This window comes from Schistocerca gregaria, chromosome 10 (assembly GCF_023897955.1).
Source record: "Schistocerca gregaria isolate iqSchGreg1 chromosome 10, iqSchGreg1.2, whole genome shotgun sequence".
Lineage (NCBI taxonomy): Eukaryota > Metazoa > Arthropoda > Insecta > Orthoptera > Acrididae > Schistocerca > Schistocerca gregaria.
The window spans coordinates 126,968,180-126,994,858 of NC_064929.1; positions in this window are offsets into that span (position 1 = coordinate 126,968,180).

The window sequence follows — 26,679 nt, forward strand, 5'->3', positions numbered from 1 at the left end:
TTCACTTTGTCACACGACACAGTTCAGTATCTCTGCAACACGTCTGTACAGGTTGGGCGCTGTGCGGCTGCTGTGGTAGCGGCTCTGGCCGCCGGGCACGTCCCCTTTAAGCTGCGGGCAGAGGGTCGCTGACGGCCGCGCCGAGTGGCAAAGTAGCAGCGGTCCCAGCACGGAGCCCCGGGGGACTCCACAGATCTGCAGGCCCGGCCGGCGCTGCCATCCAAGGCAGCAGCCGCGCGTGACGCTCCTCCCTCGTCCACGCAGCTATACACACGCTGAAAATCCTACGAAGTTCTGGTCTTACGTTAAATCCGTAAGTGGATCGAAACAGCATATCCAGACACTCTCGGATGATGATGGCATTGCAACAGAGGATGACACGCGTAAAGCTGAAATACTAAACACCTTTTCCCAAAGCTGTTTCACAGAGGAAGACCGCACTGCAGTTCCTTCACTAAATCACCGCACGAGCGGACAAATGGCTGACATCGAAATAAGTGTCCAAGGAATAGAAAAGCAAATGGAATCACTCAACAGAGGAAAGTCCACTGGACCTGACGGAATACCAATTCGATTCTATACAGAGTACGCGAAAGAACTTGCCCCCGTTCTGACAGCAGTGTACCGTAAGTCTCTAGAGGAACGGAAGGTTCCAAATGATTGGAAAAGAGCACAGGTAGTCCCAGTCTTCAAGAAGGGTCGTCGAGCAGATGCGCAAAACTGTAGACCTATATCTCTGACGTCGATCTGTTGTAGAATTTTAGATCATGTTTTTTGCTCGAGTATCATGTCGTTTTTGGAAACCCAGAATCTACTCTATAGGAATCAACATGAATTCCGGAAACAGCGATCGTGTGACACCGAAACCGCGTTATTTGTTCATGAGACCCGGAAAATATTACATACAGGCTCCGAGGTAGATGACATTTTCCTTGACTTCCGGAAGGCGTTTGATACAGTTCCGCACTGTTGCCTGATAAACAAAGCAAGAGCCTACGCAATACCAGACCAGCTGTGTGGCTGGATTGAAGAGTTTTTAGCAAACAGAACATAGCATGTTGTGCTCAATGGAGAGACGTCTACATACGTTAAAGTAACGTTTGGCGTGCCACAGGGGAGTGACATGGGACCATTGCTTTTCACAATATATACACTCCTGGAAATTGAAATAAGAACACCGTGAATTCATTGTCCCAGCAAGGGGAAACTTTATTGACACATTCCTGGGGTCAGATACATCACATGATCACACTGACAGAACCACAGGCACATAGACACAGGCAACAGAGCATGCACAATGTCGGCACTAGTACAGTGTACATCCACCTTTCGCAGCAATGCAGGCTGCTATTCTCCCATGGAGACGATCGTAGAGATGCTGGATGTAGTCCTGTGGAACGGCTTGCCATGCCATTTCCACCTGGCGCCTCAGTTGGACCAGCGTTCGTGCTGGACGTGCAGACCGCGTGAGACGACGCTTCATCCAGTCCCAAACATGCTCAATGGGGGACAGATCCGGAGATCTTGCTGGCCAGGGTAGTTGACTTACACCTTCTAGAGCACGTTGGGTGGCACAGGATACATGCGGACGTGCATTGTCCTGTTGGAACAGCAAGTTCCCTTGCCGGCCTAGGAATGGTAGAACGATGGGTTCGATGACGGTTTGGATGTACCGTGCACTAGTCAGTGTCCCCTCGACGATCACCAGAGGTGTACGGCCAGTGTAGGAGATCGCTCCCCACACCATGATGCCGGGTGTTGGCCCTGTGTGCCTCGGTCGTATGCAGTCCTGATTGTGGCGCTCACCTGCACGGCGCCAAACACGCATACGACCATCATTGGCACCAAGGGAGAAGCGACTCTCATCGCTGAAGACAACACGTCTCCATTCGTCCCTCCATTCACGCCTGTCGCGACACCACTGGAGGCGGGCTGCACGATGTTGGGGCGTGAGCGGAAGACGGCCTAACGATGTGCGGGACCGTAGCCCAGCTTCATGGAGACGGTTGCGAATGGTCCTCGCCGATACCCCAGGAGCAACAGTGTCCCTAATTTGCTGGGAAGTGGCGATGCGGTCCCCTACGGCACTACGTAGGATCCTACAGTCTTGGCGTGCATCCGTGCGTCGCTGCGGTCCGGTCCCAGGTCGACGGGCCGACCACTGGCGACAACATCGATGTACTGTGGAGACCTCACGCCCCACGTGTTGAGCAATTCGGCGATACGTCCACCCGGCCTCCCGCATGCCCACTATACGCCCTCGCTCAAAGTCCGTCAACTGCACATACGGTTCACGTCCACGCTGTCGCGGCATGCTACCAGTGTTAAAGACTGCGATGGAGCTCCGTAGGCCACGGCAAACTGGCTGACACTGACGGCGGCGGTGCACAAATGCTGCGCAGCTAGCGCCATTCGACGGCCAACACCGCGGTTCCTGGTGTGTCCGCTGTGCCGTGCGTGTGACCATTGCTTGTACAGCCCTCCCGCAGTGTCCGGAGCAAGTATGGTGGGTCTGACACACCGGTGCCAATGTGTTCTTTTTTCCATTTCCAGGAGTGTATTTTCACCAAATCTCCCACTTTATTCCCTCCGAAGGATCCCCATACCATGATAGAACATTCTCCATGCTTTTCAGTTGGAATTAAGCACTAATGATTCAAGCGTTCATGGGGTAAACGGCGTACAAAGTGACGGCGTTTACTTCCGAATATTCCGACATTGGATTCATCAGTGAATAAGACTCTTTCCCAATCCCCCGCTGTCCAATGTTGGTGTGTCTTAGCCCACTTAAGCCTTTTCTTTCTTAACAAGGCGCAACAGTGGTCTCCTTGTTGCTACACAACTTCTGGGATAGTTGTCTGCCAGGCGTCGCCTCACTGTTGACTCACTCACCGGTGAATCCCTCGTTGCGTTTAGTTCAGCAGTCATCCCACGGTCGGTTTACTGGTGACTTCCAAATACTTTTCCTGTTATTCTGATATTTTCCCTGATGCTCCTGAGCGAGGACGATCTCCATTGGACCCTGTTTCTCGATGCCGGTGTATCGTTTAGACAATTCCGCTGATGGAATCCTCAGTATCTTTGCTATTTGTCACTCACTGTTGCCTTCTTGGTACAAAATGATTGTCATTACCCGTGATTCATGAGGAATGTGGCATTTTTGGGCCCTTTTCAATTACTTTCGCGGTGTGATATACTTTTATGCAAACGAAACTACAAGTGAACAGAAATGTAAACATCGTACCTCTACATAGCCATGAGGTACAGTCGCGCCACTTGGCGTGTTTAGTAGAACTGTTTGGACAGGTAACGCTGGTTTACACAAAACGGAGCAATACTAGTATGTTCCAATATGTATGTTGTTGTCCTGAGACTGAGACTCTGCGTGCTACTCTATCCTGTGCAAGCCTCTTCATCTCCCAGTACCTACTGCAACCTACATCCTTCTGAATCTGCTTAGTGTATTCATCTCTCGGTCTCCCTCTACGATTTTTACCCTCCACGCCGCGCTTCAATACTAAATTGGTGATCCCCTGATGCCTCAGAACATGTCCTACAAACCGTCCCCTTCTTCTAGTCAAATTGTGCCACAAACTCCTCGCCAATTCTATTCGGTACCTCTTCATTAGTTATGTGATCTACCAATCTAATCTTCAGCATTCTTCTGTAGCACCACATTTCGAAAGCTTTTATTCTCTTCTTGTCCAAACTATTTATCGTTCGTGTTTCACTTCCATACATGGCTACACTCATACATGGCTACACTCCATCAAATACTTTCAGAAACAACTTCCTGCCACATAAATCTACGGGGTCAGGGATTTTCTCTGCCTCGTGATGACTGGGTGTTGTGTGATGTCCGTAGGTTAGTTAGGTTTAAGTAGTTCTAAGTTCTAGGGGACTGATGACCATAGATTTTAAGTCCCATAGTGCTCAGAGCCATTTGAACCATTTTTGCACTTAAATCTCTACTCGATGTGAACAAATTTCTCTTATATCTATGTATATGTACCATAATTAAGTGTACAATACTCTACGTGTCATTATTACCCGATATTTGAGCTTGCTATCCCGTATTCTAATCAATATCTCACATAGGTCATTTCCACTTGCTCCGTTGTAAAAGGCGGCATGGTGTTTCCAAACTTATGGAGGGCTGTGTAGTTGTGTAGGCTTTTTTTCTGCACGGAATGGAGTAAGTCCTCTGGTCAAAGTGCGCCGATCACTGACTCTGTTTGGCAACTTGGAAACAGTTTGCGGCCATTTCTGGACTGCACGGTCTCAAACAACAATAGAATTTTTGTGGATGACAATGCGCCAAGTCACCGAGCCACAATTATTTCCGACTGGTTTGAAGAACATTCTGGACAATACGAACGAATGGTTTGGCCACCACCATCTGTTGACTCAGGGATCGAGACGTGGCTGCACGATCCGTTACAGCCATGTGGATAAGATGCCTGTCATCTCGACTGCTACTGATACGAGGCCGTTGGGATCCACCACGGCGTTCCGTATTACCCTCCTGAACCCACCGATTCCATATTCTGCTAACAGTCATTGGATCTCGACCAACGCGAGCAGCAAAGTCGCGATACGATAAACCGCAATCGCGATAGGCTACAATCCGACCTTTATCAAAGTCGGAAACGTGATGGTACGCATTTCTCCTCCTTACACGACGCATCACAACAACGTTTGACCAGGCAACGCCGGTCAACTGCCGTTTGTGTATGACAAATCGGTTGAAACTTTCCTCGTGTCAGCACGTTGTAGGTGTCGCCACCGGCACCAACCTTCTGTGAAAAGCTAATCATTTGCATATCACAGCATCTTCTTCCTGTCATTTAAGTTTCGCGTCTGTAGCACGTCATCTTCATCTACATCTACATCTACATGATTACTCTGCGATTCACATTTAAGTGCTTGGCAGAGGGTTCATCGAACCACAATCATACTGTCTCTCTACTATTCCACTCCCGAACAGCGCGCCGTAAAAACGAACACTTAAACCTTTCTATTCGAGCTCTGATTTCTCTTATTGTATTTTGATGATCATTCCTACCTATGTAGGTTGGGCTCAACAAAATATTTTCGCATTCGGAAGAGAATGTTGGTGACTGAAATTTCGTAAATAGATCTCGCCGTGACGAAAACCGTCTTTGCTTTAATGACTTCCATCCCAACTAGCGTATCACATCCGCCACACTCTATCCCCTATTACGTGATTATACAATACGAGCTGCCCTTTTTTGCATCCTTTGATGTCCTCCGTCAATCCCACCTGGTAAGGATCCCACACCGCGCAGCAATGTTCTAACAGAGGACGAACGAGTGTAGTGTAAGCTGTCTCATTAATGGACTTGTCGCATCTTCTAAGTGTCCTGCCAATGAAACGCAACCTTTGGCTCCCCTTCCCCACAATATGATCTATGTGGTCTTTGCAACTGAGGTTGTTCGTAATTTTAACACCCAGTTACTTAGTTGAATTGACAGCCTTGAGAATTGTACTATTTATCGAGTAATCGAATTCCAACGGATTTCTTTCGGAACTCATGTGGATCACCTCATACTTTTCGTTATTAAGCGTCAACTGGTGTAGCAAGTTTTAATGGCCAGTAGTGTAACTCTGCTTTAGTGGCACTGTGATGAGTGACTTCACCGTTGTTATCGCGCAGTCAAGGTGTTGATTGCATCTTGCCACTGGTGAAGGTAGGCGGAGAAAATTTTTGTGGACAAAGTTTCAGAATTTTTTTGAACAGACTACGTGCATTGATCATGTTCTTTTTTCTTTCTTTTCTTTTAGCGTGGTAACTGAAACTTCGCTCCTCGTACATCTCGCGGCGTTCTGGCCTCTCTGAAGGCAGCTGAGGTTGCGAGACGCTCAACCGTTCTCGTGCAGGCGGAACACGCCACACACGGACGGCCGCCCTGGTATTCGCACTGGCGTCTCGGAGCACGAAGCGTGGTCAGCGGTCAGCGGTGAGCGGTCAGCTGGTCAGCTTTAGCGAAGCGACCCGGCGGCAGCGTGGCCCCTGTGACGTCACGCTTCCTCTTTAGCGCGCGTTCTCGCTGGTTAGACCGGCCAGAAGCGTCCCCAACAGTCGCCAAGTGTCGATGAACCGCGCCACGCGAGACGGTGTCCCAGCGACCAAAAATACTGCCGCCCCCCCCCCCCCCCCCAGCTGTACGAGCAGCTTACTATACGAAAGGAGAACTGTCGGTGTGTTAAGGCGGCAAGCAGTTTGCCTTTCGCAAAAGTAAGGGCACCAGAGAGGCGATGGGTGATGCCCGCAAGACTACATTCTATTCTCGAAATATTTGCAGTGCAATTTTTAGGTAATTCACCCTGTACATGAGGAGAAGCAATATATTTGTAAGAAACAATTTTTATATACCGGGTGATCAAAAAGTCAGTATAAATTTGAAAACTGAGTAAATCACGGAATAATGTAGATAGAGAGGTACAAATTGACGCACATGCTTGGAATGACATGGGGTTTTATTAGAGCCGAAAAAATACAAAAGTTCAAAAAATGTCCGACAGATGGAGCTTCATCTGGTCAGAATAGCAATAATTAGCATAATAAAGGAATACAAAGCAAAGATTTTTTATTTTATCCATACTGGATGAGAGGTCGTGGTTGTGAATGTAAATTTAAAAAAAATATATCGGCTCAACCACTTGTTTATAGTGTAAAACACTACGATTGTCAATCTTAGTGTTTTTAACTAAAAACAAGTGGTTGAGCAGATATATTTTCTAACAAAGCAAAGATGATGTTCTTTACAGGAAATGCTCAATATGTCCACCATCATTCCTCAACAATATCTGTAGTCGAGGAATGATGTGAACAGCACTGCAAAGCATGTCGGGAGTTATGGTGAGGCATTGGCGTCGGATGTTGCCTTTCAGCATCCCTAGAGATGTCGGTCGATCACGATACACTTGCGACTTCAGGTAACCCCAAAGCCAATAATCGCACGGACTGAGGTCTGGGGACCTGGGAGGCCAAGCATGACGAAAGTGGCGGCTGAGCACACGATCATCACCAAACGATGTGCGCAAGAGATCTTTCACGCGTCTAGCAATATGGGGTGGTTCTAAAAAGAAATCCAATGTCATTCCAAGCATGTGTGTCAATTTTTACCTCTCTATCTACATTATTCCGTGGTTTATTAAGTTTTAAAATTTATACTGACTTTTTGATCACCCGGTATATATATGAGCAAGATTTCTATGGCTGCCGCCGCCTCTCGCATCCAAATCTCCATCGTTCACGGCCATTCCAGTCTCCTTCATTAAGACCTCTCGCCACCATTGCTTGGTTGACGTAGCCTTTCCAGCATCTCGCAGGTCTACCGCGCTTTCTTCTTTGATGTGGAGTCCATTGCCATACCCGTTTTGGCCATCTTGTCTCTGGCATACGCTGTAAGTGACCATACCACAGTAGGCGCTTCTTTTCTATGTAGTCTAGGATTGTGCTTTTGACATTCATAACCTCTTTGATCCTATCATTTCTAATACAATCAAGCCTGGAATATCCACAACTCCGTCTCCAGAAATCCATCTCGACAGCCAGCACGCGATCTATCTGGCTCTGAGTTAGTTCCCACAACTCTGCACCATGTGTTGTGATATTTTCAATAATTGTGTTGTAGATGGTATGTTTCGTTCTGTGCGTTATGTTTTTGTTCCAGAGAATACCATTTATTGTTTTATGGCTCGCTTGCCCTGGCATATTTTATTGTTTACATCGTCCATACTTCTACCATTGGACGACAGTGTCACTCCAAGTACTTAAAATCATGACACCCTTTCACAGTATCAGAACCGAGCTGTAAGTCGTTAACAGTATTTTCTCCCACTTTCAGATATTCTGTTTTAGACATGTCTATGACAAGAGCGCATTTTTCATATTCTTCTTTTAATTTTCGAAGCAAGTAATTTGCATCTTCCTCATCTACAACTACTAACACTTGTTCGTCAGCAAAAAATAGAGTGAACAAGATCTCGTCGCCTATAGGGACACACATTCCTCCGCATTTTATTTTCCAGGATTTTAGTGTCTCCTGTAGGTAGATCTTAAAGAGTGTAGGGACGAGTGTGCACCCCTGGCGTAGTCGCTTTGTCACCTCAAACTGTTGAGATAGTTGATTTCTCACTTTAACCATTGCCGCACAACCTTCGTAGAGGAGTCTGACAGCTTTCACATAGCTCGGAGACACACCATTATCAATTACACTTGTCCATAGCTTGTTCTGTGGAACTGTGTGATAAGATTTCTGGAGGTCTGCAGAGACAAGTTGGGTTGTAAGGCCACTTGCTGTCCTTTTCTCCACTAGGTTTTTGAGGGTAAATACTCCATCAGTACAGGAGCGACCAGATCTGAATCCATTTTGTTCTTCAGATTCAGTTATTTCTTCTTCTATCCTCTTTTTTTAGGATACGGCCATAGACTCTCGCCATGGATGGCATCACACTAATACCACGATAGTTTGCACAATTCCTCCTGTTGCCCTTCTTAAATATTGATGTAATTGTTGCCATTTTCCACTCTATTTACAATTTGCACAGCAATCAGATGGTAGTTATAAGAGTCGAGGGGGAAAGGGAAGTAGTGGTTGGGAAGGGAGTGAGAAGGGTTGTAGCCTCTCCCCGATGCTATTCCATCTGTATATTGAGCAAGCAGTAACGGAAACAAAAGTTTGGAGTAGGAATTAAAATCCATGGGGAAGAAATAAAAACTTTGAGGTTCGCCAAGGCCAACTGTAATTCTGTCAGATACAGCAAAAGACTTGGAAGAGCAGTTGAACGGAATGGACAGTGTCTTGAAAGGAGGATATAAGATGAACATCAACAAAATCAAAACGAGGATAATGGCATGTAGTCGAATTAAGTCGGGTGATCCTGAGGGAATCAGATAAGGAAATGGGTTTGGTATTTGGGGAGCATAATAACTGACGATGGTCGAAGTAGAGAGGATATAAAATGTACACTAGCATTGGCAAGGAAAGCGTTTCTGAAGAAGAAAAATTTGTTAACATCGAGTATAGATTTAGTGTCACTAAGTCATTTGTGAAAGTATTCGTATGGAGTATAGCCATGTATGGAAGTGAAACATGGACGATGAACAGTTTGGACAAGAAGAGAATAGAAGCTTACGAAGTGTGGTGCTACGGAAGAATGCTGAAGATTAGATGGGTAGATCACATATCTAACGAGGAGGTACTGAAGTGAACTGGGAAGAAGAGGAATCTGTGGGCAACTTGACTAGACAAAGGGATCGGTTGGTAGGACATGTTCTGAGGCATCAAGGGATCACCAGTTTAGTACTGGGGGGGCAGCGTGGGTGGTAAAAATCGTAGAGGGAGACCAAGAGATGAATATACTAAGCAGAATCAGAAGGATGTAGGTTGCAGTAGGTACTGGGAGATGAAGACGTGCACAGGATAGAGTAGCACGGAGAGCTGCATCAAACCAGTCTCTGGACTGAAGACCACAACAACAACATGAAACATTATTGTACTGGAGAACATTGGTCATCCGAGCGGGAACAAATGCTACGGTGTGAAACAAAGCAGTCTTCGTTACTTTATTGCTTTCCTAGATTGATATCAGCTTCCACGTGCGTAATTTTAGTCGTATCTAAACGAATTACAGTTAATTTGGTTACCTACTTACCTACGAGAAGTAAATATTCTCTGCAGTTTTAGTTTGTGGAATAAATGTCAAAGGTAAAGGAAACCCTGGACAGAGATTGTCAGACATCCTCATGCTTGCCTGGGATGTTTTCTAAGAGCTGAATGAAGAAGCTTCTTACAGTGACGCTGCTGACACAGATAACGAGGGCCGGTCGCTGTGGCCGAGCGGTTCTAGGCGCTTCAATACGGAACTGCGCTGCTGCTACGGTCGCAGATTCGAATCCTGCCTCGGGCATGGATGTGTGTGATGTCCTTAGGTTAGTTAGGTTCAAGTAGTTCTAAGTGTAGCGGACTGATGACCTCAGATGTTAAGTCCCATAGTGCTCAGAGCCGTTTGAACCATTCAGATAACGAAGACTGTGTACATGAAAGTCGTCTTGAGCCAGCAACAGAACAAGAAGTGTCAGAAAATGATAAATATGAATCACAGGAAGCACTTTTTTATCATTCATGAAAAGATGGAGTAGCTAAAAGTAGGAAAACTAAATACACTCCTGGAAATGGAAAAAAGAACACATTGACACCGGTGTGTCAGACCCACCATACTTGCTCCGGACACTGCGTAGGGCTGTACAAGCAATGATCACACACACGGCACAGCGGACACACCAGGAACCGCGGTGTTGGCCGTCGAATGGCGCTAGCTGCGCAGCATTTGTGCACCGCCGCCGTCAGTGTCAGCCAGTTTGCCGTGGCATACGGAGCTCCATCGCAGTCTTTAACACTGGTAGCATGCCGCGACAGTGTGGACGTGAACCGTATGTGCAGCTGACGGACTTTGAGCGAGGGCGTATAGTGGGCATGCGGGAGGCCGGGTGGACGTACCGCCGAATTGCTCAACACGTGGGGCGTGAGGTCTCCACACTACATCGATGTTGTCGCCAGTGGTCGGCGGAAGGTGCACGTGCCCGTCGACCTGGGACCGGACCGCAGCGACACACGGATGCACGCCAAGACCGTAGGATCCTATGCAGTTCCGTAGGGGACCGCACCGCCACTTCCCAGCAAATTAGGGACACTGTTACTCCTGGGGTATCGGCGAGGACCATTCGCAACCGTCTCCATGAAGCTGGGCTACGGTCCCGCACACCGTTAGGCCGTCTTCCGCTCACGCCCCAACATCGTGCAGCTTGCCTCCAGTGGTGTCGCGACAGGCGTGAATGGAGGGACGAATGGAGACGTGTCGTCTTCAGCGATGGGAGTCGCTTCTGCCTTGGTGCCAATGATGGTCGTATGCGTGTTTGGCGCCGTGCAGGTGAGCGCCACAATCAGGACTGCATACGACCGAGGCACACAGGGCCGACACCCGGCATCATGGTGTGGGGAGCGATCTCCTACAATGGCCGTACACCTCTGGTGATCGTCAAGGGGACACTGAATAGTGCACGGTACATCCAAACCGTCATCGAACACATCGTTCTACCATTCCCAGACTGGCAAGGGAACTTGCTGTTCCAACAGGACAATGCACGTCCGCATGTATCCTGTGCCACCCAACGTGCTCTAGAAGGTGTAAGTCAACTACCCTGGCCAGCAAGATCTCCGGATCTGTCCCCCATTGAGCATGTTTGGGACTGGATGAAGCGTCGTCTCACGCGGTCTGCACGTCCAGCACGAACGCTGGTCCAAGTGAGGCGCCAGGTGGAAATGGCATGGCAAGGCGTTCCACAGGACTACATCCAGCATCTCTACGATCGTCTCCATGGGAGAATAACACCCTGCATTGCTGTGAAACATGGATATACACTGTACTAGTGCCGACATTGTGCATGCTCTGTTGCCTGTGTCTATGTGCCTGTGGTTCTGTCAGTGTGATCATGTGATGTATCTGACCCCAGGAATGTGTCAATAAAGTTTCCCCTTCCTGGGACAATGAATTCACGGTGTTCTTACTTCAATTTCCAGGAGTGTATCATAACAATGTTAGGAGCTTCCGATATTATTACGCATTTGCCTGAACCGAAAGATCAAGCTCATACAAAAAAGACACAAATAGATAATATGGAATTATTCTTGAATGAAAATGTGATATCCATTATTGCGACATGTGCTAATATTTACATCTATGAAAGTCGTTCAAGCACTATGCGACTGAACTCCTGAGGTCATCAGTCGCCTAGAACTTAGAACTACTTAAACCTAACTAACCTAAGGACATCACACACATCCATGCCAGAGGCAGGATTCGAACCTGCGACCGTAGCGGTCGGTCGACTCCAGACTGTAGCGCCTAGAACCGCACGGCCACTCCGGCATGAAAGTCGTGGTAACTTTTCCGGAGAAAGGAATGCCAAGGAAACTAACGTACAGAGATCAGAACTTGGTTGGTAATATATGTGTGGATATCTAAGATATTCTAGAAAGAGCTTATAAAAGTTGTGGGATGACTCAAAGGGCAACAGATTTGAATCATGCTACTTGTGCGCGAGTAAAAACCGGTTGAGGTTGCACTTGAGATATTTCAGGTTTGACAGTATCCTGGACAGAGATGTTAAACAATGACAAACTGGCCGGAAAGACCTACAGGAAATATGTAAATGTGCAGGCTTTCGTGGCCGTTGTCATTGAAGTCAAAATCTTCTGGGTTATTACACCGCGTCATGTTTCTTCTAAAATGTTCGACGTTCCGACCCCTCTGCTGGGATCTTCCTCAGGATCTTCTGGTGTCCACAACTGCTAGAACACTGTCAGAGGCGAGTGTAGCGTCCTCTCTTATAAAGGGGGACTTTTCACGGTTTCGTGCTGGAGAGTTTGTAAGGTGTCAGAAAAAACCAACGCCTTCCATGAAAACCCTGACATGATAAGCAGATCCGGCAGTATGCCACATAGCTCCGAATAAATCCCGACATTAAATTAACCAAAGTCATACGATCAACGAGTGAGCAAATGGAATACCAGAGACTAACACAAGAACGCCTAAATGCATGTCATACCTTCCCACCGTGAGGCAGACGCAGTTCCGAGGGGAGAAACGAGAACAGAAGCCAAGAGCATAACCGTGTGAAGCTAGAAGACCCTACGGTAAGGGACGGACACTCACAAAACCGGCTGACCGCCAGGACCACCCCCCAGACCATGTTAAAAGATAGAGCCCTCTAGAAGAACAGTATAGATCTTACGATACACAAAAAGGGCCACACCAGCTGCAAGTTTTAGCATGAGACTTTTTCACGTCTCTGTGACGTAACAAACATTAAAAACATTGCCCCACCACAAAAAGCATAACGTTTCACATTGTATAGATAGAAGTTTTGTAGGTGGAGCTTAAGGTTAACATTGAGACCCTGATTGGTCAGTTGAAAACACAGCCACATAGCTTTTTTTAACTAACTTCGGTAAATTGTAGTAAGGAGAAGTTAGAGGAGAGTTGCTTCCGAGATGGCGATATGTGTGGAGCTGTGCCGCCCACCGCCCCCTGATACTGCCTAACCAACGACAAGGTAATGAACGCACGCGATGCCGCATAACAGCGCATAAAGCTTCACTCAGAACTGCAGAAGTCTCATCTGTTACACCCCCTTTTTGCATAATACTAATGTCGATCGTCAATTAAAGCTCGTGGTATTCACATTTTCTACTAGAAATTAAAATCAGAAACTGGATGATTTTTCTGTTACATAATTATTGAGAAGCCACATCAGCCACTGTAATTTACGACAAGTTAGATAAGTAATTAAAGATAATTGAGGGTCACTGTAGACCATTTTGATAGTTTTCTCTTTTTATGAAACTCAATTTAAACCTAGATTATAGATGTGATATGGCAAAGGTCATCCTTCGATCCATTGTAGAACTTGGAAACCCATTCAGGGAATGTTCGTTCACATTTTTGTTGAACGCAGTTGGTTTTGATCATCCTGTATTAAAACATTTCCTTTTATCAATAATGCAATTTATAAACAATGTTTTGTGAGTAGAATAAAATTTCCAATGGTAAACTTAACTGCTTTTTCGACGTTATTTTAGCACCTAACTAAAAATAGGAAAGCCTTGAACCCCTTCCACTTCATTTAGTTAGTATTAAGATTCTTTTACAGGGAGTGCAGTGGAGCTGACGCTGAAATCATTAAGTATTCGGTTATATCATCGCTAGTCTCACTGAACTCTTCTGAATTCTAAATGTCATGTGTGGTCTGGCGTCTCCTTACCAGCAACAGGTCCCAGGTTCAAACTAGTCAGTTCCCTAAAAAACACGCTCAGAGCGTCGTTGCGCGAAAGTGGTAGGGAGACATGACTTATAACGAACAGACACCACGCAGAATGTTAGAAATTGGTAGTGTTGGCTAAAATTCATATGGTTCCCATTGGTGGGCCATAGTCATAGGGTAATATTCCCTCTCTGATGGTACCCATAGGACATTAGCTAACAATGTCCCTTCTTCTGCACCTGCACTATATTAGTCTATGACTATGGCCCACCAATGGGAGCCAAATAAATTTTAGCCAATACTATCAATTCTCCAGCACGGAACCATGAAAACTGCCCCTTTATAAGAGGACGCGACAGGCGTCTCTGTGTTTTAGCAGAACTGGACACCAGAAGATCCTGAGGAAGATCCCAGCAGAGGGGTCGAAACGTCGATCATATTAGAAGAAACATGACGCGGTGTAATAACCTAGAAAATTTTTACTTCAGCTACAGCAAATCTTTGTCATCTACTGAATGTCTTACAGTATGCGTGTATGAAACAAACTTTATTTAGATTTAAATAAACATTTCTGACGTTCCAGAATGAGATTTTCACTCTGCAGCGGAGTGTGCGCTGATATGAAACTTCCTGGCAGATTAAAACTGTGTGCCCGACCGAGACTCGAACTCGGGACCTTTGCCTTTCGGGGGCAATTGCTCTACCATCTTTTTTTAATTTTTTTTAAATTCTCATTTTGTTCGTTATAGTTCGTTGCAATTGTTCGTGGCGGACGTCCCTTGACGCCTGTTGAAGTTCATTATTGATCCCTTCACTCAGTTTTTTATTACAGAGGGCAGCTAGCCCTCTGACCGAACACGCTGAGCTACCGTGCCGGCGCCATCCATCTGAGCTACCGAAGCACGACTCACGCCCGGTGGAAGGTAGGAGACGAGATACTGGCAGAAGTGAAGCTGTGAGGACCTGGCGTGAGTCGTGCTTCGGTAGCTCAGATGGTAGAGCAATTGCTCGCGAAAGGCAAAGGTCCCGAGTTCGAGTCTCGGTCGGGCACACACTGGAAGTTTCACTTCCGAAGTTATTCGTGTGCACTGTTCAGACTCTTCAAATATAGCGTTTATGTTGGGACGGCATTAGTCATCCGTGTGAGTATCGTGTCGGGAATTATAGCGCGAGTAGCGGAGGGTTAAAAATGAATTAGACCAGTTCCTCTACGCGAAATGGAGACTAGCACGGTTGACTTTGCCATTGTGATACTGCCCACGGGCTCACGCTTACGTCAGGAGGAAACCATTCAGTTTCTCTCGGGACTGCGTGTGGGTCGCGGCGCATTCTCAGAAGTGTGACGCAAGAATGTCTAAACAGACAACTCGTGAGCTGCCCGTTCACGACCTCGCGCTCATGACGTCACGTCTGAATGGTAGCCGACTCGGTGTTGTCACCCGCTGCCGGCGGTGGGTGTGGTCTAACCATCCTGTCCCGTTTACGTAAAACAACGGCGAACTAACGGAGGGTGTCAGGACACGGGTTGCATAGGCCACGGCCGCGTTAAGCTCAACCGCCTTCTTTCGTTCACCCCACGTCCAGATAGCTGCGGCCGTCGTAGATCCACATGACATCACGCTTTTTTATTTTCACTTAGCCTTCAGTATAGTTCTTTGCTGCCCATTTGCAAAAATAACATTGTGAGCTTACGTAATATTGCCCTGGGCCCTCTATCTACCAGAACTCGTTGCATCTTGCTCAGTGGTGCAGCGAGAGGTATTTGTATAGTCATTAGCAATATAGAAGAGTTTGTTGTAAAAATGGCTCTGAGCACTATTGGGATTTAACTGCTGTGGTCATCAGTACTTTAGAACTACTTAAACCTAACTAACCTAAGGACAACAAACACATCCATGCCCGATGCAGGATTTGAACCTGCGACCGTAGCGATCGCGCGGCTCCAGACTGTAGTGCCTAGAACCGCTCGGTCACTCCGGCCGGCGTTCATTGTAAAGTTGTGTTTCTGTGGTGGTCTTCAGTCGAGAGACTGGTTTGATGCACCTTTCCATGCTACTCTGTCCTGTGCAAGCTACTGCGTCTCCGAGTAACTAGTGCAACCTACATCCTTCTCAATCTGCTTAGTGTGTTCATGCCTTGGTCTCCCTCTACGATTTTTACCCTCCGCTCTTCCCTCCAGTACTAAAATGATGATCCCTTGATAACTCAGAAAGTGTCCTACCAACCGATCCCGTCTTCTAGTCAGGTTATGCCACAAATCCCTGTTCTCCCCAGTTCTATTCAGTACCTTCTCATTAGTTACGTGACCTGTTGACCTAATCTTCATCAGTCTTCTGTAGGATCACATTTCAAAAGCTTTTATTCCTTTCTTGTCCAAACTATCTATCGCCCATGTTCTACTTCCATGCATGCCTGCACTGAAGAGAAATAGCTTCAGAAAAGACTTCGTAACACTTAAATCTACATTCGATGTTAACAATTTTCTCTTCGTCAGAAACGCTTTCTTTGCCATTGCCAGTCTACATTTTATATACCCTCTACTTCGACCATCTTCAGTTATTTTGCTCCCCAAATAGCAAAACTCATCTACTACTTTAAGTGACTCATTTCCTAATGCAATTCCGTCAGCATCACCTGATGTAATTCGACTACTCTCCATTATCTTCGTTTTGCTTTTGTTGATATTAATCTTATATCCTCGTTTCAAGACACTTTCCATTCCGTTCAACTGCTGTTGCAAGTCCTTTGTTCTTTCCGACAGAAATGTAATACGATCGGCAACCGTCAAGGTTCTCCCTCAACTTTAATTCCTACTCAGGATTTTTCTTTTGTTTGCTTTACTGCTTGCTCAGTGTTCAGATTGAATAACATCGGAGACAGGCTACAGCCCCGTCTCATTCCCTTCCCAACCACGGCTTCCCTTTGATAGGCCCTCGACTCTTATATCTGTCGTCTGGTTTCTGTAAAAGTTGTAAATAATCTTTCGTCCCCTCTCTTTTTCCCCTGATACCTTCTTCAGAATTTAAAACACTGTATTGCAGCTGACATTGTCAAAAGCTTTGTCGAAACGTACAAAAGCTATAAACATAGGTTTGCCTTTCTTTAACCTATCTTCTAACATAAATCGTTGTGCTGTGCTGCCTTGCGCGTTCTTAAATTTCTCCGGAATCCAAACTGGTCTCTACCAGTTTTTACATTCTTCTACAAATTGTAATTATCACTTCGGAAAAAAATTCTAAGGTGCGGCCATGAAAATTTGATTTTTGAATTTTTTGAAAACATAGTCAGCGATCTTCGAAGCTAGTTATAATTTAAATTTAAAACAGACTTGATCGCAATCTTGTTAAAATATTTTTTTTATTAGAGTGAGTGACGGTTTCGACTCTATGAAAGAGTCATCTTCAGACTTCAGAGCGGTGGATGGACACTGCTAGCTGAGTTCCACCGACCCTCCACTTGAGATACACGGGCGTCGAGGGTGGGCGGAACTCAGCTAGCAGTGTCCATCCACCGCTCTGAAGTCTGAAGATGACTCTTTCATAGAGTCGAAACCGTCACTCACTCTAATAAAAAAATATTTTAACAAGATTGCGATCAAGTCTGTTTTAAATTTAAATTGTAACGAAAATTTGGGTGTCGGTATTGGTCCTTCTCTACTTATTGACCCTTCGATTTGTCAAATTTTTGCCCACAGTGGAGGACCTTATGGACGATATGACAAAACTTGACTATGAGAAGCGTCCGGTTATGGGGCACATCTTGTGGTATCAATATTATGGGTGGAAATTCGAAAAGTACTGGTGATGCGGACATTATTGCACTCTCGCTTCTCAATATGTACATCATGTGCTTTACGATAAAAGTTTCTTCATCTAAGAGATACAGTCATAAGTCAACACAGCACTAGTGAATACGTCCGTCGCCTGTCACACTTCAATTGAGACTGTATCAGACTGTGTAGGGGCAATGATCGTGTCACAACAAGACCAAAGATTGCTTTCTCTCCGAAGTGTCCATCGATAACTTACAAAAATAAAAATGATTTGCCCAGTAAAAGTTCTTAGATCATTAACACGTCATCTCTGGTAAAGACAGCCCAAACAAGACTTGCACATGCCTTTAAGATGTAACTGTATGTTGTTCTCGACAGGGAGAGTTCATCGAAGGTTCTGTCTGGAGTGCCCTAGGAAAGTGTCATAAGCTCGCTCTTATTCTCTATGTCCATACAACTGACAGTCTAATGAAAATGAGCCAAATGGAAAAGATGTACCATTATGCCAAAACCAATCGCTATAACCATTAATACAGTTATCCCAGTGTTGCACAAGACGGTCATCGTCTTCATAGGAAAATGTTTGCGCTTGCCTATGGAACCGTGAAATTGTACCCAGGCCTTCACCTCTTCGTGCGAAGGAAACTGACGGCGACGAATGTTCTTTTTTTTCCAGTGCTCTGAAAATATGGAAGTCACACGGGGAGAGATCTGGACTGTGATAATCATGTGTAAGGGCTTTCTAGCTAAACGTCGGTGGCGTAGTGGAAACAACATTGGATCATGTAAGTGGACATTATCCTGTAACAAAACGATGACATCGGTCAACATTCCTGGTGGATTGGGGTACAGTACAAAAGTTTTGCCTTTACACACCCATCATACATGAGCTGTGGCTGGCTCGAGTCATGCTTGTCTTGGGTTAAACCTTGGTTGCTGTCCTGTGGTTTTATATCTACTGTGGTTATCGCGATAGTGTTGCTGTCCTCTCTGTGAGTGGCAGCAGCAGCGTGCATCGAACTTTGTACTGCTGTGCTATCTTTGGTGTGGCGGACATAGTTTCCGGCTGGACGGTGTGTGACCAGTCGGTCAGTTGGCGTGGAGCAGCGAGGAAGTGTCCGTCGTGCGTCGTGCGATTGGAGTGTGAGGTGCTGCTTGCGAGTGCTACGAAGTTCGTCTCCCACCGATCTTAGACATGAAAGTTGAGTCCTCACTTGACTTCCTATCGAGCCACAACTGTTTACATTTCTTCGTTTGATTCTGTCTGTCGCTTTTGGGACATTCTCGCGAGCAACAACGTGTGTGTATTCAATTAATTATTCCCTGTTATTGAAGTTGACCAGCGGTATCTTCTGCCTTGTGGCCGTTGACGTTCCTGTTACCTGCCCTGCTCGTTAACGTAATTTTCGGCAGTGTATTTTCCTCGTCGTGTTGTTGCTGTCCAGCGCACTGTGTAGTTCGAAAGCTCAGGTGTTGTTGGTCGTTGTGGGCGCCAATATTCTGTGTGTCGTTGTATTGAAATCTTGTGGACGCTTTGCTGGTTCCGGGGAGCGGAACTTATTTTGTTGATTGGTTGGTGTCTGTTGGGTTGCCTTTAGATTAAGAAGTCGTTGGAAAGTCTGCCTGTCTCACCTAAACGGGCCTTAGTGCTACAATCCCAGGCCGACTCTTGGAAACTTCTGAGCGCCGTCCTTGTGTGTTACATAGCAATATCCCTGTTTGGGTTTTAGTTATTTGGTTAATGTATGGCCTTCAGCCGAGTATCAATATCTATTAAATTAATGTTCTTGTCTTGCCCTTAAGGCATGAGATTGTTACTGTTTATAGGGGCCTTCAGAAGAAATTGCTACGAAATGTTTTTAGATACGGCCTTCTGCCTTTTGAAATTGAAACTCTTCTTTCTATGGCTTAAGCCGTTAAATTATTTACTGATGTATGGCCTTCAGCCGAGTTTTAATACCTCTTAAATTAATTTTCTTGTCTTGCCCTTAAGGCATACGATTGCTATGCTTTTGTATGGTGCCTTCAGCCGAATTTTGCATGAAATATTTTAAGATAACGCCTTCTGCCTTTTCATTGTAACTCTTCTTATTGCTAAAAATGCGGCGTCCAGCCAAGTTCCGTTAAAATTAGATTGCTAAGGCCTTCAGCCTGCTTTGATTGAAGATTTAGAAAATATTTTTGGGTGAAACCTCCAGAATGACCTTGTATTTCAACTTCTTGCTTAGGCCCCGTGTCTTGGATTTTGAGTGTGGCCTTCAGCCGATCTAAAGTTAATCAAAGGTGGTCGATTAAAGTTTTGAGTGTTTTGCATCCTTGTTGTAATATTGTGTGTTGATAAATGAAGTTTGTATGTTGAGTGCAACTGACAGGAACTCATTTCGGACCCTTTCCACAACCTAATCCGCTCTGTGCTGCTAGCCCAGGCATTGCAATACAGTCCTGATCTCTCACTATGCGATCTCCATACTTCTAGAGCTCTAAAGAAAGACATTCGCGGACTCCAATAGCTTCGGACGAAGAGGTGAAGGCCTGGATAATCAAAGTAACGTCGGCAACAGCAAACACTTTTCCATGCAGGCATCACATTGTCTCACAGTGGGATAAATGTATTAACAGCTATGGCGATTATTTTGAAATGGTCAACAGCATACTTATTTATTTTTCGCTTGTCTTGATATATTTGGCTATCCCTTACAAATAATCTAGCGGACAGGATGGGCAGCAATCTGCTCTTGATTCTGTGGTGTATGAGATGGTGTCTTCGTTCAGTGAGTCTATGAGGATACAACGTGACTTGTTTCTGGTTGGTGTCATGAATGGCAGCCGACTCCAAGTGTAGAAAAATGTAAGCTAATGCGGATGAGTAGAAAGATCAAACCTGTAACGTTCGGATACGGCATTGCTAGTGTTCTGCTTGACACAGCCGAGTAGTTCAAATATCTGGGCGTGGCGCTGCAAACGATATGAAACGGAACGAGCATATGAGAACTGTGATAGGGAAGGCAAATGGTCGACTTCTGTTTATTGGAAGAATTTTAAGAATGAGTGGTTAATCTGTGAAAGAGACCGCACGTGGGACGCTGGCGGGACACATTGTCGAGTGCTGCTAGGGTCTTTGGGATCCGTACCAGGTGGGATTAAAGGAAGGCATCGAAGCGGTTCAGAGACAGGCTGCTAGGTTTGTTATCGGTAGATTCGACCGACAAGCAAATATTATGGAGATGCTTTGTGAACTGAAATGGGAATCACTGGATGGAAGTATATACACTCCTGGAAATTGAAATAAGAACACCGTGAATTCATTGTCCAGGAAGGGGTCAGATACATCACATGATCACACTGACAGAACCACAGGCACATAGACACAGGCAACAGAGCATGCACAATGTCGGCACTAGTACAGTGTATATCCACCTTTCGCAGCAATGCAGGCTGCTATTCTCCCATGCAGACGATCGTAGAGATGCTGGATGTAGTCCTGTGGAACGGCTTGCCATGCCATTTCCACCTGGCGCCTCAGTTGGACCAGCGTTCGTGCTGGACGTGCAGACCGCGTGAGACGACGCTTCATCCAGTCCCAAACATGCTCAATGGGGGACAGATCCGGGGATCTTGCTGGCCAGGGTAGTTGACTTACACCTTCTAGAGCACGTTGGGTGGCACGGGATACATGCGGACGTGCATTGTCCTGTTGGAACAGCAAGTTCCCTTGCCGGTCTAGGAATGGTAGAACGATGGGTTCGATGACGGTTTGGATGTACCGTGCACTATTCAGTGTCCCCTCGACGATCACCAGAGGTGTACGGCCAGTGTAGGAGATCGCTCCCCACACCATGATGCCAGGTGTTGGCCCTGTGTGCCTCGGTCGTATGCAGTCCTGATTGTGGCGCTCACCTGCACGGCGCCAAACACGCATACGACCATCATTGGCACCAAGGCAGAAGCGACTCTCATCGCTGAAGACGACACGTCTCCATTCGTCCCTCCATTCACGCCTGTCGCGACACCACTGGAGGCGGGCTGCACGATGTTGGGGCGTGAGCGGAAGACGGCCTAACGGTGTGCGGGTCCGTAGCCCAGCTTTATGGAGACGGTTGCGAATGGTCCTCGCTGATACCCCAGGAGCAACAGTGTCCCTAATTTGCTGGGAAGTGGCGGTGCAGTCCCCTACGGCACTGCGTAGGATCCTACGGTCTTGGCGTGCATCCGTGCGTCGCTGCGGTCCGGTCCCAGGTCGACGGGCACGTGCACCTTCCGCCGACCACTGGCGACAACATCGATGTACTGTGGAGACCTCACGCCCCACGTGTTGAGCAATTCGATGGTACGTTCACCCGGCCTCCCGCATGCCCACTATACGCCCTCGCTCAAAGTCCGTCAACTGCACACACGGTTCACGTCCACGCTGTCACGGCATGCTACCAGTGTTAACGACTGCGATGGAGCTCCGTATGCCACGGCAAACTGGCTGACACTGACGGCGGCGGTGCACAAATGCTGCGCAGCTAGCGCCATTCGACGGCCAACACCGCGGTTCCTGGTGTCTCCGCTGTGCCGTGCGTGTGATCATTGCTTGTACAGCCCTCCCGCAGTGTCCGGAGCAAGTATGGTGGGTCTGACACACCGGTGTTAATGTGTTCTTTTTTCCATTTCCAGGAGTGTATATATACATAGTCTTCAGGCCACAAGTGGCCCATCTGGACCATCCGACCGCCGTGTCATCCTCAGATGAGGCTCCAGATAGGAGGGACGTGTGGTCAGCACACCACTCTCCCGGTCATTATGATGGTTTTCTTTGAGCGGAGCCGCTACTATTCGTCGAGTAGCCCCTCATTTGGCATCACGAGGCTGAGTGCACCCCGAATAATGACAACACCGCATGGCGGCCCGGACGGTCATCCATCCAAGAGCCGGCCACGCCCGACAGCACTTAACTTCGGTGATCTGACGTGAACCGGTGAACCCACTGCAGCAAGGTCGTTGCCCCTGGATGGAAAACGTTTCTATTGTCGAAACACTACTGAGAAAATACAGAGAACGGCCATTTGAAGCCGACGGCAGAAAGGTACTGCTACTGCCAACGACCATTTCGCGCAAGGAACACGAAGATAAGGTACGAGAAACTACGGCTCATGCTGAACTCTCCGCTCTATTTGCGAGTGGAACAGGGGCGATAATTAGTAGCATTGGTACAAGGTACGCTCCACCATGCACCATACAGTGCTTCCTTTGGAAGACCTGACTGCAAATTAGTCTTCGATGGAAGTACTTGAGAATAGATATCGCCCCAGTATGCCAATATCGATTATTTTTAGTGGCGCATATGGGGTCTGAATATGGCATAATGAACTGCCGAAACTGGAAGCGAAAATAAAATAAAATAACATCTCAATAGCAAGGCAGTTCGGCGAATTTCATTGTTAAATATTTTACCCGTCGCTGTCCCACGTCCACACTGGAACAACAGACAAAACAAGTGGGTTTTAACAGATCACGATCCACAAGGTTGGCCCTCCCACACCAACACAGGTGAAGTGTTGGAGAGCAAGCGACTGGAAATTTAATACCGTCCGAAAAATTTAAGCGCAGCAACAGAAGTTCACTTTAAAACGCTGCGCTCACTCCTGTGAAACAAACTTTTTTGATTCGTTTGAGTTTTCTGTCTGAGTTTGAGTGCGCGTATCTTTATTACCCCGGATTCCGACAAGTGACAAATCTACGGTATTCCGAGTAGCACATCCGTCCGTCTTCCTTCGTAGTCAAATCTACAATGTCCCTACCTCCAGTGCATGCGGTGTGTCGCACAGCGCAGATTTAGAAGTGTTACATACTTTGAAAAGTACGTACGCCTGCTTTGGAGGGTCTGGTTACTTCCTCCAGTGAAGTGTGTCTGGGACTAACCTGCAACAGAGAAAAAAAAAGCAGAAATTAGTCACTTCAAGTCGAGCAGGTCAGAAAACTGGTATAATTAAGTTACGATTGGTGAAAGGTGAATATACAGTTGTGTGCAAAAATTAAGGACGAAATTAACTTTCGCGTAACGTATCACTGCCAAGTAACATAGGTCGGTGAATCTTGGACCACACATAGAAAGGGCTGCTATAGTTTGGCGCGGACTGTAACTGAAAGAAATAAGCAAAGAGACGAACGAAAATGACGCTTTTGTTCAAAGATAATAGTTAAACACATTGTTAAAAAACATTCAACAGCCAAGATCGCATAAAATCGGTGTCAACTGACTATGCTGTCATCTTCAGGTCTTCCAAATCTTTTTGATGTAAAACATATTGATTTTACGCTGACATCACGCTGACTTCACGCACAAGATCTCAAGCGAATAAAAATAGCACATTAAAAACCATTTGTCATCGCTAAAATACTTAAAAACATGAAGCGCCTTGTGCATAACGCAGCGACCTTATACACTCAAACGCCGAACAAACTGCTATAGGCAGGCTTATTCAAATACAGAGATATATAAGCAAGCAGGATATACCACTGAGGCCGGAAAAGCCTATATGGCACAGTTGTTACATCGGTTACTGCTGCTACAATGGCAGGTTCTCAAGATTTAAGTGAGTTTGAACGGCGCACGAGCGATGGGACACAGCATCTCTGAGGCAGCGATGACGTGGGGATTTCCCCGTACGACCATTTCACGAGAGTACTGTGGATGTCAGGAATCCGGTAAAACATCAAATCTCCGACATCGCTACGGCCGTAAAAGGATCCTGCAAGAATGGGACCAACGACGATTGAAGAGAATCTTTCAACGTGACAGAGAAGTGCAACCCTTCCGCAGATTGCTGCAGATTTCAATGCTGGGCCATCGACAAATGTCAGCGTGCCAACCATTCGACGAAACATCGTCGATATGGGGTTTCGGACCCAAAGGCCATCTCGTGTACCCTTGATGACTGCAAGACACAAAGCTTTACGCCTCGCCAGGGCCCGTCAACAGCGACATTGGACTGTTGATGACTGAAAACATGTTGCCACATCGGACGAATCTCGTTCCATATTGCATCGAGCGGATGGACGTGTATGGGTATGGAGACAACCTCATGAATCCACGGACCCTGCTCTGTTATGATGTGGGGCATGTGCAGATGGAGTGATATGGGACCCTGATACGTCTAGATACGACTCTGATAGGTGACACGTACATAAACATCCTGTCTGATCACTTTCATTCATTCATGTCCATTGTGGGTTCCGACAGGCAATTCCAGGAGGAGAATGCGACACCCTACACATCCAAAATTGGTATAGAGTGAGTCCTTAACACTGTTCTGGGAAAAACAAATCCGCTGGCCACCAAACGCCCCACACGCGACCGAGCGAGGTGCAGTGGTTAGACACTGGACTCACATTGGGGAGGACAACGGTTCAGTCCCGTGTCCAGCCATCCTGATTTATGTTTTCCGTGATGTCCCTAAATCGCTCCAGGCAAATGCCGGGATGGTTCCTTTGAAAGGGCACGGCTGACTTCGTTCGCCATCATTCCCTAATCCGATGGACCGAGGACCTCGCTGTTTGGTCTCTTCCCCCAAAACAACCCAACCAACCCCAACACACGAACATAGAGTATATCTGGAATGACTTGCAATGTGCTGTTCAGAAGAGATCTCCAACCCCTCGCACTGTTAGGGACTTATGGACAGCCGTGCAGGATTCATGGTGTCAGTTCCCTCCAAAACTACTTCTGACATCAGTCGAGTCCATGCTGCATCGTGTTGCGTCACTTCTGCGTGCTCGTGGGGGCCCTACACGATATAAGACAAGTGACCCAGGTTCTTTGGCTCTTTAGTGAACATACTGCTCGGATTTGCTTGTTACATCATACAAAAATGGTTCAAATGAGTTTTGTACATAGTTCCGCGTAGTCAGCGCGTGCACAACTTTCCCACTAGAGCCCGCCCCGCTAAGCACAACAGCACAGGCGCAGCGCTCGTCCAGCCCTGCACTATGAGATGGCGCTGCCTTAGAGACAGACCAAATTCTGCTTCCGCATATCTGCGTATTAATATGTAAAGCAGCCAATGAGATTACTGCTAACGTAGAATCTTTTCTCCTCGCGGATCACTCTCACGCAGTGATACATGAACATGCAAATTATTATAACGAGTGTACAGACCTCACATTAGTCAGTCTGCATTAGTCTGTACCACTCTATAGTCAAGTTTCAGTCTGCGCCTAATAACATTATCATATTCCTGTACATAGCCATGAAGAGAAATATATAGACACTTTGTCAAGTATCAGAGATATGTGAGAATAAGATTAACGTACCAAGACCAAAGGAACTTCAGACTGTCAATTGTGGATAGCATCCAGAATCAAGTTAAGTAAGGTTTATGCTTGTTATTATTTTAATAAATGTGTGTGAAAAATAATCAAGTTCTGTTTATAGTTGGTCACCATCAATCTGCTACTCTAAGCATGCAAGTGGCATTTCTATTGTCTGACCTAACGGCAGAAGATAAACACGCCACGATAAGACCACGAGACATATTGCTGACACTGGCCTACTTCGTTAGAGCGACAAGTCAAATAATCTGATAGTGTGAAACGAAGGTCTTACGGTACGCACACCATAAAATGGCTGTGAGCACTATGGGACTTAACTTCTGAAGTCATCAGTCGCCTAGAACTTAGAACTACTTGAACCTAACCAGCCTAAGGACATCTCACACATCCATGCTCAAGGCAGGATTCGAACCTGCGACCGTAGCGGTCGCGCGGTTCCAAACTTTAGCGTCTAGAGCCGCTCGGCCACTCCGGCCGGCTTACATCATACAAAGACGATACAGAACAGCACAACTGTTTACATACTCTAAACAGTGCGAATCCACAATTTAAAGTGTTTACATGTGCTGGTCACTTTATAAACTGTGCGAATCCACTTTAAATTGTGATCAAGCCTTTCAGATGGCGTACTGTAACGTAGAGAAGGCAGGTGTAGAGCCTCTACCTAGGTACCTGGCAGGCAGACACAGGGACCAGGTGCCTTCCACCGACGGTGTGTGCGCCCGCAGACAACAGGCCGCC